This window comes from Pelmatolapia mariae, linkage group LG1 (assembly GCF_036321145.2).
Source record: "Pelmatolapia mariae isolate MD_Pm_ZW linkage group LG1, Pm_UMD_F_2, whole genome shotgun sequence".
Lineage (NCBI taxonomy): Eukaryota > Metazoa > Chordata > Actinopteri > Cichliformes > Cichlidae > Pelmatolapia > Pelmatolapia mariae.
In genome coordinates, this window is record NC_086227.1 from 19,638,867 (window position 1) to 19,656,114 (window position 17,248).

Genomic DNA, 17,248 nt, shown 5'->3' on the forward strand with positions numbered 1-17,248 from the left:
ACACACGAATACATCTCACTTGAATTCACCTGTTACACTCATATTTAACATTTCTGGGGACAAAATCTGCCAAAATCTCGAATGTTTCCCATAATGCATTGCTCGTGGGCTCAAACACTTGATGTAGCTACATCTATTAAAAACAACAGCGCTCACAATGAAGATGATTTCCCCCAAGAGTGAGCCACAAAAAACGCACAATGCTAGCAGACAGCACTGCTGTATCTGAGGGAAAACATAAAGATGCCTGAAGCATCAAAGTGACATAACTTTCCTCTTGCTGTCTTTACTTTTTAAAGGACATCTTCTCCTGTTGGCTGTAGTGCCATTTAAGCAAGTGTGAATAATTGGGCTGAATGTCAGCGGGTAGCCTGCAGATGGGCACTAGGTAGGCAGCATCCACTTGTCTTCTATTATTAAGCCACAATGAAGACGCTTTGCTTCTTACATGCTTGGCTGCAAAGGTCTTTTAAGGTGAACTGCCTGGAAAAATAACAGTTCACTGCAATTTTGATTGTTTCCTCAATCATGCCTTAAAATGTTAACAGAATGCAATTGTTTAAGTTATTTCAAATTCTTCAAAGGAATAAATACTTTTAAAAAACACCACCTACATACGTGGTTCACAAGGAAAAGGATATAAAGATACAGTCATGGTAGAGAGAAAGAACACTCTGTCAGTTCAAAGGTTTAACATGTTAAGACACCATGAAACAATAATCTGGTCCTTATAAAATTTAAAATTACTTTAAGACAAGCTCAGTTGAACAAGTTGAGCAAGACATATCACATTTCATTACTTATTTAACAAAAACTAAGCCAAAGTGCAGAAGCAGTGTGAGAAAAACTAAGTACCCCTCATGATTCAGTAGCTTTTGAAACCACCTTTAGTGGCAATAGCTTTAGTGTGCAGAGGAGTTGTGGTGTGCAGGTGTGCATTACGGCCAAACATTTGCACTTTGCTCTCCTTGCCAACCAAAGCCGTGCTGCCAAGGACTTTTTAGAGAGAAGAAGCTCGTCGTTCAGTCTTTTTCTAATTTTACTGTGATGGATTTTAACATTTAACAAGCCAACTGAGGCCTGTAGAGTCTGAGATCTAGCTCTTTGATTTTTTCCTGACCTTGGAGTGAATTTGCTGGCACATCTACTCCTGGAAAGATTGGTGACTGTCTTGAATGTTTTCCACTTGTGAAAAATCATTCTCACTGTAGAATGACAGACTTCAAGTTGTTCTCAGAATCCTTCCCAGATTGATTCAGTTTAATCCAAGTTTTATTTATACAACACCAAATCAAAACAACAGTCACCTCATGGCCCTTTATATTTAAAGACAAAGGCCCTAGAATATTAGAGAGAAACCCCAACAATCACACGACCCCCTATTGGCAAGCGTTTTGGCAACAGTGGGAAGTCCCTTTTTACAGGAAGAAACCTCAGGCAGAACCAGGCTCAGGGAGGGGTGGCTGGCTTCACAGCACCAGAGATTAATAATAACTAATGATTAATGATAACTGATGATAACTGAAGATCACTGCTGATATCGTTTCTCTGTGGCTTTGTGTTTACACACGCTTGAATGCTTCAGACCAGCAAACTGACCAATTATCTGCTTTCATAGAGGTGTTCACGAATATATTTCTTAAATATACCATAACACAGTGCATTTAAGTCATTTTAAGATCTAAGCCATCTCGGCTCTGCAGTAGAGGCCTTTTAAAACAAACACTGGGCTATTTGTTGCACTTCAAATCTATCGTAATGACAAGTCATCAATCAAATGCTTGTACCAAAGTATTATACTGTCATGTGTTAAAGTTGACAACACATGACAGTGTCAAGGAAAAAAATAAATAAACCTACTGACAGGCTGTCAGTCTTTCTGAGCACGAGGACGGCAGGAACATGATCAGGGGTTTTCACTGTCTATTGAGCATTTTAATAGCCAGCCTGTTTTTATAGTTACCAAGCAGAAGTAAAAACAAAAGAAGGTGGCACCACATGCTACACATGCTGCGCTCGAAACCATCCAATCCCTCAAAGACTGATTTCCTGGTAATAATTTGTATGCCATTCAAACATATAAAAAAACCTAACCACATATATTTAACTAATATTTCTTAAATTGGACTTTTATATTATTCGAACAAAGCTACAATTTTCGGTTCTTTTCACCAGTGGAAAAAAAAATATCACAGCAACCAACGGCAACATGGCTACATAACATACATGACAGAGCACTTTATTATATGCCTATACTGTCAATACATCTGGCTGCTCCTTTCTAAAGCCCATTAAGCCTCTTATATGATGGTATTTGTTCCCAGCTAGTCTCCTCACTGCCAACTTTGAAGCAAAAGCCGTAGTAGTTTCTGAAAACACACGCTTTGTGGTAATTTTAGCACGATTTATTTGTGGTATGTTGTGTATCAGAAGGCCTTAATGCATGCACATTAAGCACTTTGCACTTGAATTTAGACCTGAAACTGTCAATAAAAGTTGTTTTTGCTTGTTTTTGTCCAGCAAAGGATTTGGATTTCAAGATGAGTCTATTAACAGAAGGCTCAGTTATAGCCTCACATTTAGGGGGTGAAATCTGAGGAACACTTTCAAGTGTAATTAGCTAAATAGAATATATTGTGTTTTTTGTGTTCCCTTTTCTGCAGCTCCAACTCTGTTTTAATATGGAACAGGATAAAAAAAAAAAGACAATGCAGATCAATAGCTTCACAGTGTCTGAGCTGAATACTAATGTAAGCCTTGAGACCTCAGTAGACATCGTGTCCTGCTATCCTGTTGATCCTTTAAAAATGGATAAAAGGTGACAGAGGTAATAGATTTTATTTTTCTCCAATTCTTTAGCAAATGCGTTAAACAACTTTGAAAACATACTTCTTAACAAGAGTTGAGAATCTAAAACCTAAGTAGTAGTTCTTTGATGTTTCCTTTAGTGCACATAGATGATTGAAGCTAAATGCTAACAGAAGCATGCTAACATACCGACGATGATAATGCTAACATAGTGTTTTACAGGTAGGGGGGGAAAAAAAGTTACATTTGGCTGATCTCTCCTTCAAAGTCATGTCTTTTTGCACCTACAGCTACCAGTGTGGCTGCTACTTCCACATGACTCCACAAGGTTTTCATGACCACTTCTGTACCTCTATGATTACATTATGGCAAATATCTGTGACAAACTAACTCAGCTTTCTTCTCAGTGATCCCAGGTTATTAGAGTAACGACAAAGAGACCAAACAGCAGTTTTTAGTGGAAGAGCTCACATTCTCCAACCCTGCAGGTGGGACATCTGGTCAGGAGAGTGACCAGGAGGAAGCTCATGATTTTTAAAAAATAATGTTTTTAATGTCAACAACGTGCTGTAAATTCATCCCGAGGGTCAAACTGTACATTACATTCTACTGTAATATATTGTAATAGACTGGGTGAATTTGGGTGCATGCCAGCTAGTTTTTTTGGACACACTAACACAATCGTCAATCATCACCAGTCCTATCTGTCGTATTTGTGATTATTTTGACATACTGGAGTAGATCCAGTGTGTGCTGGAGACCTTGGTGCAATTGGTCTGAACTGAACCTTCAGACAGAAATCTAAAAATAGAGATCTAAAAATAGCATCTGTGCTGGAAGCGCTTCCCAAGGTGATAACATTAAAGAGGAAACTCACCCAAATTTAAATTGGGTATTAAATCAGGTAGAGTTCTTCATTTTTATAGGCTGTGTTAGAGGGCAGTTTTCTCCATATTCAGTATCTCAGTTTAACGTCTTATCATGCCAGCATTTGATAATTATCATTAACACAACGTGAACTCGAGGAAAGCCATTTTAATTAACACTGAGGGAATCAAGAAGTACTTGCAAAGTTTCACTGCACTTCATCTTCAAGGTTTGACTTTTCTATATGCGACCTGCGCCTGATTCATCTGTGTATTTACTAACAGCTAGAACGCACGTACAGAGCTCAGTCTCTGTCACTGTAATCCCAGTGTTACTTTCACAAGGAGATTTCATTTACACACAAAGCTTATGAAGCTCTGTGGTTTTAACAACACACTTCTAAGAATGAGGAGCGCTGATAGGGCCTGTATCTGTGTGCTGGTTTACAACCTGTAGGTCATTCTGCTAATCCTACACTAATAGATGACATCACAGGGTAACAGAAACCGGAACTATGTGGCTCAAGGATTTGAGGTATTAGTGCTTACATGGCACTGAATTTTATGTTCATATGAATATGATGTCTATTTACATAAAATAAAATTGTTTTATTTTTTTGGCAATACTGTGCAAAAGTCCTGAGCCATTTCTTTACATTATGCAAAGAAAATGAGAAAAAGGTTAAGTAATTTATTGAAACATGTGCAAATAAACACAGAAATAAAACACATACGGTAAAAAATGAGTCTTTACAACTCTAATGAGCTTGAAAGTCATCACCTTTGTTCTTCAACACAGCCTAAACTCTCTTAGCCGAGCTTTCTTGTAAATCCTTTAAGTAGTCTTCAGGAATAGTTCTCCAGGCTTCTTGAAGGACATTCAAAGCTCTACTTTCCTAGACTGATTCAATAATATTAAGGTCCAAGCTTTCACTATCCACGACTGATCGTGTTCCTCTTACCAGATATGCTTTTACTGTAACGACAGTGTGTTTGGGATCCTTGCCATGCTGACAAATTAAGCTTTTTTTGCGACAGGCTGCTAGTAACAATTTGCCTAAAGATACAATTTAAAATAAGTTCTTTGCTAAGTTGTCTGTTATGTGTAGCCACAACACTGGTTCAACCCTTCAGATAGAGACTCTTTTTATGATTGAATAATTCATTGGTCAGTGTTTAGTGACTAAAAAACAAACACATTTTTGAAAATGGTCAGGTACAAGGGACTGGACTGAAAATGAAAAAGCAGCCAATTTCTAAAGAAAACTTTGAAAGACCTTCCGCAGCTTTACTTTTGAGTCATGTACGAGAGCATAAGATTTATGATGTAATAGAGGCTTTAAGACTTGTTAGTCCTACATCCCTAATGGACTCATCATCGTTTCATCTAAATCTATTATAGCAGTGCTTTCCAAAATCTGTGAGGAGACTTTATAAAAATGTAATATACCTTGAATAGGGCCATTTTTTTTACAATTGTTTTTAATTTTGCAGTAATTGAACTATAATTAATAGATAACATATATGCTGAAAGTCAGAAAATGTAAGCTTGTTGATTTTCTGCTTTACAAAAACTGTAAAAACAGAGCACAAATATAAAAACTATACAGAATACTAGAAGTAGCAGAAGATGAACAAGTTCACGCTTGCAGCTGAGGCACAACGCTGCTTCCAACAGCAGCTGGTATCCTGTAAATAAATTTAAACAAAACCAGAACACCATAGTTTGCTTTGATATGCTATTTGATATGATTAATTTAGAGCAAGTACAAAGAAAATATGGGAGGAGACACAAATCCATTTGGGGTTGCATCAGGAAGAGTTTCCAGCGTAAAACATCTGCCAAATAAAAAATGTAAGGGAGGAGCCTACAGGAGCTTTTACAAAAACAACATATGCAGTGATTTAAAATAAAACTATGTGGTAACATTGGGTTTGATGCCAACAACGTGTTTCAGGAAAGTTGGAACAGGAGCAAGAAAAGGCTGGAGTCGCAGTCAAATACTTTTTGAGGTTGAGGAAAGATATAACGGAGAATTCATGAGGACAAGAGAACTGCTCAATGTTTCACTGCACTTACATAACCTTGCAACAGCAGCTGTTGCTGATGTGGGTCTGCTGTGGTCGCACTACAATGTTTAGACTTAGACCTTACACATGTCTGCCTGTGCATTCTTAGCAGTTTATTATATGCAAGCTGGATAAATGTAGTAAAAGTGATTAACGTGACTTCCTGAAAAGCTTGGAATTTAAAAAAAAAAAAAAAACAAGTTACCAGAACAAAGGCAAAGAGAAATGTTTGTATTAAGAAAAGTTGCACACCCTCCTGCCTGCTTATATTTTATCTTCCCGCTGAAGAAAATCCAGTTTAACTTTTAAACTTTTTCCCTTTTTTAAAGGCTTTCAGCATCTGAGACTAAAGTCACATTAAATAATGATAATCATAATAATTAATTGCTGGCAATAAAGCAGAACTCACAATGAGGACATAACTAATGCAAACTGAATTTTCCTTACAACATTTGACTTTTATTATTTTAATATAGCTCATTATCGTTATGTGGTTCAGACACGGCAGCAGCTTCATGCAGATGTTACCAAGATTCATACATCACCCGTAGATTCAACAGATTACTGAAAACACATCAGCATATTAGCTATGATATGACATAACATGGAAAACAGACTTTTAATCTATATGATGATCTGCACGCATTATTAGTCATGTTGGCTGTGAACGGTCAGGCTTGTGCACAGAGAGACTGAGTAAAGAGGGGGTGTTTGCCACACTGAAACACAGCATGGGGTTTCATCATTTCTGGCTCACAATATTATTAAAAGATTACGAGAAGCTGGAGAAATCGCTGCACACAAGGGGCAAGGCCAAAAACCAATAATGAATGGTCGTGATCTTTGAAAAAAACTAAAAAGAAAATCCAGACACAGTTCTCTGCTGGAAATCACTGCATGGGCTTAGAAAGACTTCTGAAAACCACTGCCAGTAAACACACTTCATCCCAAAATGCAAATTGAGACTTTGGCATACACAGGAAAACAAGCACATGCACACGAACTACCAGGAAATGCTGCTGCCTTCTCTGGGTAGGAGCTCATTTTGGATAGACTCTGGTTAAGTGTAAAACTGTTGGTATGGTAACCATGGATGCTGTGACCTCTAGGCTGAAAAAAGAAAAGGAAGCCTACAGCTTGTTATGTGAGCAGTTCATAAGGCCACATGGCATCAAAAATGGAAAAAAAAATTTTTAAATTGTTGAATTTTCTTCTTTAACCTGCTCTGTTTAGTGGTCACCATAGTGGATCATCTTCCTCCTTCTCACCATATCTCTAGCATCCTCTCCTCACACCAATCCTCTCCATGTCCTCCTTCACAACGTCCATGAATCTCCTCTGTGGTCTTTCGCTTTTGCTGTTAATTAATGAGACATTAAAGAACAAACAATACATACACTGACATCCAGATGACGCCTTGTGTATGTGAGCAAGACGGTGCCAGACCAAATTCTGCAGATTTAAATAGGAGCACGGCTCTGCAGTACAAGAGTCGGGGTGATAAACTGACCTGACTGCAATCTGGACCTGTCACTTGTATTTGGCACCTTATAAAACCCCCAAATATTGGAAAACAGGTGACACAGAGTCAGACAAACATTCCTGCTCACGTTCACACCTGCGGCCAATTATGAATCCCCTATTATGCTGACAGACATGCTGGACTATTGGAGAAAGCCATAGCTCTGAAATACTCAGCGCTGTTAAAATAAGAGGTAAGGCGCCCCATCACAAGTTTTTTTTCCAAAGCATTTTGCTGAAACCAAACTCTTTAAAAACGATTTTCCTCTGAGCCCAATTTGGGGGTTTTTTGTGAGGTTTTTTTTTTTACTATACTTTCAGCTATACTGCAGGAATTTAGTGTGATATCTTTAGTTGTGCAAGGCAGTGGATTAGACTCAGTCTCGCTGTCTGTTCAGACAGACGTTAGTTTCACTTTTCACTGCCTCTGGAGGAATACGGAGAAACTCACAAACAGGCTGGAGTGCACTCATGGAGCTAAACTCAAAGTGTTCCCTCCAGTGCAAACAGACAATGACGGCATCTTACAGCACAAAAAGTAAAGAAATACTCAGACACATCAGGCACTAAATGTAGAGAGAGGTGAAATGGATAAATATTACATGAGACTTCAGCCCAAAATAGAGAATCTCCCTCATGTCCACAGATTAACATTACCACTAGCTAAGATTAACAGATTACCTCATCCAGTAAGTAATGTTATTTATATTAAAAAACATTCATTGATTAATGTTTTAAGTAGGGCTATGCCACATCTTATCACCAGTGATAACACTGGTATAAATTTTTGTGTGATATAAAAATGTCATATTGTGATATCATTGCTATAGCAAGGCCATGCATTTACATTTCTTAGCACCACAACAATGAGACAAACCCGGGCATGTCTGAGAGCGAGAGCCCAGCGGAGATTTAACACCTAACCACGGAGCTACTTCAACAACTTCCAACAAAGCAAAATGTTTTCTTGCAAAATATGCAAGAAAACTGTTTTAGCTAAAGGTGGAAATAACAATACTAGCAATGAAACTAGCAATTGATGCTAAACTGAGCTTCGCAGGAACGGTCGCTAGCTTCGCTCTATATGACAGGAAGAGGAAACCGTACATGGTGGAAATAGTGGAAAAAGACATGATTTAAGCAGTTGTTTAAAAAGCTCAACCCAAGATACAACATCCCAGGTAGAGAATATCTTTCAGTCTTATTAGGTGACAACATTTTGCAGCTCTTGACAAGTTACGAGGTTAAGTTACTTTATTTTTTGTCATCTTAGAGTGTTAAGTAGTTGTTTTTATACTTTTACTTAGAATTTCCAGCCTGCTTTTGTACTTATTTCTGACTTATGCTGCATCACTACTATTATACTATAATGCTGCACACCTAGGTAAAAAGTGTATCGTCAATGAGAGCTACTCATTGGAAAAGGATGGAAATTGCCCTTGTATTACTCACACTTATAAATGCTGCTCTCTGAATGCTGCAAGCATAAATTAAGAATTCAGTGGGTTTATATATATTATATATACAAAAAAAAGGAGAAAACTGAGATTCTGGGTTAATCCAATTCTCAGGAGAAGGCAGCAGCAAGGTGAATTTCACGGTTTGATCTAGGAGTTGAAGATATATCACGACCGCTATTGTGTATATTTAAGGATGTCAGTGGGGCAGTATAAGCGATTGTTAATAGACCTAACCACATCTGATCCAGAGCAGGACCCAGCTGTGTGTCTGAGGTAAAATAGTATTATTTTGCATTGTAGATATCTTTGCATATTCAGTACCAGGGCACGTTTTGAGTGCTCTTGTTGCCAAATGCATTTGAAAATCTGAAAAACTGAACTTGATTCTAAAAGAATAAATGCTGCAACTTTGTCTTGCCAAATTATCACACCTGCGGTTGGTGTGAACGGCTGCATTAAGAACAGGTGAGTCTGACAAGTATTTTTAATGCTCATAAAATTTGCACAAAGTTACGTGTTCGGTGTGGGAAGAGCTTTAGAGTTAGATATGAAAAAGATAATAGTATCTCAAATAATACTGTATACAGGCACCATCGTTGCTAGGACACCAGAAGAACATCAGCAGAACAAAAGAAGCAAAAAAATTAGTTTTCGACTAACTTTTTTGTAATAACAGTTTGAAACAAACACCCTCAAGAAAAAATCTATTCAGTAGGCTTAGTAGAAACTACTAGTGGTGCAACGGATCACGGTTGATCCGAAATCCGAACCGATCCCTCTCCACGGTTCGGTACGCACATGATCCGAAGATTCGAAAAAGAAAAAAAAAGTTTCACTGCGCAAGTTTCATGCGCAATCTGCGCATGGTCAGTCTTTCAAGCGATAGTCATGGCCAGCGCTGTCCAACTGAAGGAGCAGAGGAGCTCGAGCAACCTCCAGCATCACTTAAATCTCATGTGTGGGAGCATTTTGGCTTCCCCGTTAAATATATAGATGGGAAAAGGGTGGTGGATAAAACCACCACAGTTTGTCGACAGTGTGGCACGAGGAAGCCTTATGACACTGGCAACACGTCGTGCATGGCAGCTCATTTGAAACGACATCATCCTAGTGTGACAGGAGCTAAGACGAGGGCTGCGCAACAACCGCTGATATCCGCGGCATTAAAGCAGCCCTTTGCTGCCCAATCCGACCGGGCTAAAGGTATTACAGAAGCTATTGGTGTGTTTATAGCTGCAGACATGAGGCCATATTCCGTTGTACAAAATAAGGAGTTTAAACATTTGATGAACGTGCTTGAGCCACGCTACGACATCCCGTTGCGCGCCCACTTCAATGAAAAGGTCGTTCCAAGCATGTACGAGCAGCAAAAGTCTAAAGTTATGGCTGAACTGGCCCAGGCATCTTCTGTTGCGCTAACTACAGATGGTTGGACCTCCAGGGCAATGGAAAACTACGTGACCGTGACCGCTCATTACATCACAGCCGAGTGGGAGATACGAAGCCCTGTACTGCAGACACGCCCCCTCTATGAGAGTCACACAGGTACAAATCTGGCACACTTACTCACAGAAGCGGTGGCAGAGTGGAGGATAGAGAGGCCCAATACCAATATCCCAGTCACAACAGATAATGCTAAAAACCAAATAAATGCAGTGAATGAGGCAGGACTGGGCCCACAGATAGGGTGCTTTGCACATGCAATTAATTTAGCATCACAAAAGGGAATTAAAGTGAGCAAGATGGACCGCCTCCTTGGGAGGATAAGGAAGGTGGTTTCCTACTTCCACCGAAGTTCAACAGCTGCTCATGTGCTTAAGACCAAGCAAGATATGCTATAGCTGCCTACTCATAAGCTCATACATGATGTCCCAACAAGGTGGAACTCCACTTATGATATGTTGGAGCGTTATCTTGAGCAGCAGACAGCTATATACTCTGCACTAACAGACAAAACCCTGAAGAAAAATGTCAGAGACATTGTCACCTTGTCTGATGATGATGTTAGAGTGGCAGAGGAGGTCCTCCAGCTGCTCAAACCACTGAAATCGGTTACAACTCTGTTGAGCACTGAAACTGCACCATCTGTGTCCATGATCCTGCCTCTGAAAACAAGGATCCTACAATCCATGGTCCCAAGTGAGGAAGACAGCACCATCACAAGAGATGTCAAGACTGCCATTAGAGAGGACCTGATGCACAGATACACTTCACCACCAGCCCTACAGGAGTACCTTCACAGAACTACTGCACTTGATCCAAGGTTCAAGTCCCTGTCTCACCTAGACCTTGCCCTATGCCTGAGGACATACAGTGATCTCACTACTGAGACTGTGAGCAGTCTTGGCACTGCAGACTGTGAAGAGGTAAAGAAAATAAATATTTAGAAATTATATATTTTTTATTTTTAATGATAATGTTTTTCTTCAAAGTTATTGCCACATTTTAATGTCAATGAAATATTTTTTAAAAAAATAATTGTTTTAATCAATAAAGTAACTTTCCCTGTAGGGTCAAGCAGCACCAACAGGAGCAGACACAAGTCCTCCTCAAAAGAAGTCGGCAATGGCGGAGCTTTTTGGCGACACCTTTGTACAGAAGGACTCTGTTTTTAAAAACAAACTTAAAGTTCGGCAACTACCCTCTCCTACCTATTCTAGTTTTGAGGTTCAACTATTGGAGCTTGCCGGACCCCCACCGATTCTATGTGCTGTGATTTATCGACCACCTAAATATAATAGGTCTTTTATTTGTGAATTTGCTGACTTTTTAGGTTCATTTTTATTAAGTTATGACCAAGCTCTTATCACTGGAGATTTTAACATACATATTTGTTGTACTGATGACCCCCTAGCCAAGGATTTTCTTACCCTAATTGACTCTTTTAACCTTACACAGTGGGTCAGGGAACCAACTCATCTTAAGGGTCATACTTTGGATTTGGTCCTCTCATATGCGTTGGATATTTGTACTATGGACATTGATAATGCTGATATTTCTGACCATTTTTTGGTCATGTTTGATGTTGAGCTATGTGCAACTGATTTAAATTCTAAAGGCTGTCATCACCCTGTACGTATCATTAATTCTGAGACTGTGGCTAACTTCATTACGGCCTTTCTAAACTTTGCTTTTTTGATCCAGATTTCACTGATACAAACTGTTACACACCTCCATTGGTTGATGATTTTGCCAACGCTATGCTATCCACCTGTTGTTCCATCTTAGATACTGTGGCCCCTATAAAGATGAAACGTCCCAGAACTTCTCATCAACCATGGCTAAATGACACTATACGAGCCTTACGTCGTGTCTGCCGTCAATCTGAAAGGAGGTGGAAAAAAAAAAGGCTTCAGATATCCTATGACATTCTTTGTAGGAGCCGCTTTCTCTACCAGAACTCCGTAAAGGCAGCTAAAGCAGCTTTCCTATCAGACATTATTGAGACTAATAGCCACAACCCCCGAATGTTATTCAAAATTTTTAATTCAGTGATAAATCCCTGTCCGGACTCTTCGAGCTCAGCCTCTCAGGCTCTCTGTGAGCAATTTCTTAATCATTTTAGTGGAAAAGTTTTATTACTGAAGGCTTCACACTCTCACTCTCTTGTGCTGAATCCTGTTCTGGTTTTAGGATGCATGTCCACCTTTTCTCACTTTGAGCTGTTATCACTCCCCACTCTTAAGGGAATAATTGAACAACTGAGAAACTCAAATTCTGTGCATGATATCCTTCCATCCCGAATTATCAAGGAAGGTTTTGAGGAAATTGGGCCTTGCATCTTATTGTTAATGAATTTATCACTGTTAGTGGGCTGTGTCCCAACTGCCTTTAAACATGCGGTAGTGCACCCCGTTCTTAAAAAAAGTAATTTCGATCAGAAAGACCCTGCCAATTATAGGCCAATCTCGAAGCTTCCGTTTTTATCAAAAATTTTAGAGAAAGCCGTCTTTCTCCAAATACAAGCTTACTTAGTCGCAAATAATATCACTGACAAATACCAGTCTGGCTTTAAGCCACACCATAGCACTGAAACGGCCCTGCTAAGAGTCTATAATGATCTTCTTGTATTTGCTGACTCTGGTCGCCCTGCCGTTTTAGTTTTATTGGATCTGTCTTCAGCCTTTGACATGGTTGATCATAATATACTCTTGAGGAGGCTAGAGCATGTTGTAGGCATCAAGGGTTCTGCCCTTAACTGGTTTAATTCTTACCTCACTGATAGATCCTTCTCTGTTGTGATGGGAGGATACTCTTCCTCTGATGCCCCTCTCTGTTGTGGTGTGCCCCAGAGGTCTGTATTGGGCCCTTTATTATTCTCTTTGTATATGCTACCCTTGGGCTCCATATTTGAAAAATACAATATTTCTTATCACTTTTACGCTGATGACATTCAAATCTATTGTCAACTGACTGATGATTTGTCAGCATCACTAAACTCCCTGTACGATTGCCTGAGAGAGGTTAAAGATTGGCTGTCAGAAAATTCTCTCGTTTTAAATGAGAAAAAAACTGAAGTTATGGTGTTCGACAGCCATATCCCTCGAGACCAGCTTGTTGCCTTGCTGGGGCCCCTAGCTAACTCTCTCTCTGATTCTATGCGTAACCTGGGTGTCTATTTTGGATAGCTCCTTTAAGCTCGATAAGCAAGTATCATCTGTAGTTAAATCTGTTTTTTTTTCAACTGCGCCAGATTTCTAAAGCTAAGCATTATATACCACACAGGGACCTGGAAAAACTCATCCACGCCTTTGTGACCTCCAGGTTAGATTATTGTAATTCTCTCCATTGTGGTCTCCAAGCCTTCTCTCTTCGAAGGCTGCAACTCGTTCAGAATGCTGCGGCTCGCTTTCTTACTGGAACTAGAAAATTTGACCCTATTACTCCGGCTCTTGTTGATCTACACTGGTTACCAATCAAATATCGCATTGAGTTTAAAATCTTGCTACTCACTTTTAAAATCCTTAATAACATTGCGCCCAGCTACCTCACTGACCTCCTCAATTTGTACACTCCTTGTCGTGCATTAAGATCATCAGGTCAATTACTCCTGGCCCAACCTAAGTTTAGACTGAAGACCAGAGGCGATCGTGCCTTTGCTTCAGCTGCACCTAACCTTTGGAATAGCCTCCCTGCTTCTATTCGAGCCTTGGACTCTATCCAATCCTTTAAATCAAGATTAAAAGCATATCTATTTGACTTGGCTTTCCTAACCAGTTAATACCCTTTTAAATCTTTTAAACTTTTAAATCTTTTATTAGATTTTATTAAATTTATTATTTTTTATTAATTTTACTGCTGTTTTTGTCTTCTCAGCAGATTTTGTACTTATCTAACTCTCCTGGTCTGTTAGTGCCTCTATCCTGTCTGTGCTGGTGCCCGATTTGTATCCTGTTATTGACTTATGTTGACTCTCCATGTTACTGTGAAGCACTTTGGTGTGCCTTCGGGTTTTTAAATGTGCTATATAAATAAAATTGTATTGTATTGTATTGTATTGTATTGTATTATATGGGCAGCAAGGCTTTTGCTGACACCATCAAAGAGGAGGTGGCATCCTATGAGGCAGCAAGTGGCATTCCAGTAGATGGTGATCCACTGACGTGGTGGAAAAGTAATGAATGTAAATACCCTCACCTTGCCATAATGGCAAGACGCTATCTGGGTGTGCCTGCCATTTCAGTGCCTAGCAAGAGGGTGTTCTCAACAGCAGGGGACATAGTTACAGCAAAGAGGTCTACACTCTCCCCAGAAAATGTAGACATCCTCATCTTTTTGAAAAAAAAATTGAAGTTATAGGCTCACATCTGCTTTGCTTTCTTTCTTCTTTTTTGATGATGTGGACATAAGCTAGTTTTTATTTTTGTTTTCTCCAAATGTTCAAAGTAAGAAGCAATGATACCTTAAATTGCATTTTAAGTTGTTTTTGATTGTGTCCACATTAAAGGAAATAATTATAATGACCTATAACGCACCTTAATTTGTTTTTATATAATTGTGTGGAATGATTCTAGAGTTGAATGTTTTTTAAAGGGCAAAAAATACTTAAATAAATAATCGGACAGTTACATTTGTCTTGTCTTTTCTTGCTGATCCGAAAATTGATCCGATCCGTGACTTAAAACCGTGATCCGATCCAAACCGTGAGATTTTTGATCCGTTGCACCACTAGAAACTACACATGATCACATACTGCTGCATAAGTGCATTCACATTACCAAGTACAGGAACATGTACCTCGTGCAGTACTGAATGTGGAGAGCTGTACACTTGTACATGTCATTTTCGCTATATAACATAAAAGTAGTCACCAAACAATTTTAAGCTAGTTAGAAAAGGGTGCACTGTCAGTGCCGATACAGTTGCCATTGGTGATTTTATAGTTACCAACTGATTTCTTTCAGGCACTAAGTCTACATGGGTTGTGGGTTTTCTTGGTGTGGAAGCATGTTGAACTGTGAGCTTCAGATTTTAGCAGTTCATGCTGCGTTCAGAGCCTGGAAAACAACTCCAGCTGGCCTGATAATCCCAATCCAACACTAAAATCTCTGTTTCCAGTATGTGCACAGCTAGCTGTGTTTTATTTGAGACAGATATACTAAGTGAGGCAGTTTTATTTCCTGTTTTATTTGGTAAGATCACTTTCATTTTGTTTCATGTCCATCGAGAATACTGCTCTACCCTTTTGTTCAACAGCTTTTTGCCCACTGCTGGATTATGCCTTCATTAGAGTATTTTTGTTCTGTCCCTCAGTTTGTTCCCTTTGTTTTTCCCCACTTAGGTAAATTTTCATTTTCATGGACTCAAGTACTGTGGCCTAAGAGCCAAATTCTTGATAGTAATATATTTTGTGTTTGCAATGGTAAAAGAAGTTTATGTGTGGAGCAGACAAAAGAGTTAGGAATGTAGAGCCACAAAATGTTTGACCTGTGTAAAATGGAGTGGAGTATAATGGATAAAGAGAGCAACATCCTTTTTATTTATTTAAGTAAACATCTTAAAAGACATTATGGGAGTCAAAAAACTTATTCCACCATGTCGTACAGAAAGCTGAACACAGACCTGCTCAGCATTAGCAAACAAAAAGCTATCACGTGTTGTGTTAGCTTGTCTCAACCAAGCTCATTTGATCATATTACTTAAAGTTCATCAGCAGTTTTATTTCAAAGACGCGAAGATTTTTAAATTTAGATTTTCGTCTTGATGTTAAGAAGGTAAAGGAGATTATGTGATCAATTCAAGACTTCCACATATACACAGATGATATGGTGATGCTAACTTTAGTTTCCAGGATTAAAAAAATGATTCATGAGATTGTTATAATATAATAATAGTACTAAGAGAAAATTGTTACTGAAGGCTAAGCAATCACAACTGCAGACAAAAAATATCATGTTTCAAGGCTAAAAACTTCAGAACGGCCCACTACAAATACCCTTTTTCCATTTTAATGCTATATTGTCTCATACTTAAAGAGAAGCGTTTTTAAAATATTCTGTAACAGCTTATTGCATCAGCATGCCACAGAGAAAGGGATGCAAGATCTGCTTTATGCTCGCACTCATGTCCTGACTTCGCTCTTCCGTACCAGCACAAACCAGACACAGCAACAAACAGAAAGCACTACATATTGGAGCAACATCGGCTTCAAAGTGTGATCTGCTCTGGGATAAAAAATACCTGTGCTCATTCTCTATTTAGCTTTGTGATGAGATTATACAAGCCGGATTGCAGCATCCTGTGGTGTAGCGGTAGGATTCAGAGTACCCACATCACCCTGCTGCTGCTGCCAGCTCAAAACACTGAACAATGATGTTGCCGAGTGACAGCAACTATAGCAACGGCCTGCCGTGAAATTTAGTTAGCAGAAGACTAGAAAAATTTCCAACTGTTGCTAAGGTAGTTCGTTTTTTGACTGTTGTTTTATGCGATGAATATGAATCTAAACATCTAATGTTCAAAAATGTTTGCAGAGGACAATTTTTAAATTAAACTCTAACCTCCTTCATGGGTGTTAAAGAGATGAGGTAATAGTTTTGGGGGAATTCCTCTGAAGAATTGGAGAGCACTTAGATGTTAACATTGGTGTCAGATCTTTCTACAACTACAGGCAGATGTCTTACTATTTTTGACCCTTATCTATGTTTTTAGCTCATGTCCAATAACAATAGACCGTGCTCTAACCAGAATGTTAAATAGAGTCCTGGGATGCCTTTCCACCCTGGGATTTGTCTTTGTTCATATCTTCCAGCTCATCAGGCAGCAGCGGTGCGTCCAAAATAGCTCCAGTGACTTTTTCTCTTTCCATTTATATTCCTAGACCTTTTCAAAGAAGCTTTTACCTAGCCAGCATTTTACTTTCCATATAAACACAAACACTTACCATTTGCTCCCATTGCACAGGTGGGGAAAATAAATCGAGTACAAAAAGAGAAAGCAGGGAATAAAGGAGACAGGTGAGCAAAGCATAAAGGAAAATGGTGCTGAGAGGCAGAGTTGGTGGAAGGAGGACAAAGGAAAGAA

The 17,248-nt window shown here is 39.1% G+C and overlaps 1 protein-coding gene across 12 annotated transcripts in view; it reads right to left on the bottom strand.

The window, feature by feature from the left end:
- Window positions 1-17,248, bottom strand: part of tjp1a (tight junction protein 1a) — a 115,549-nt gene that overhangs the window by 87,570 nt on the left and 10,731 nt on the right. The gene's annotated exons all lie outside the window — the stretch shown is intronic.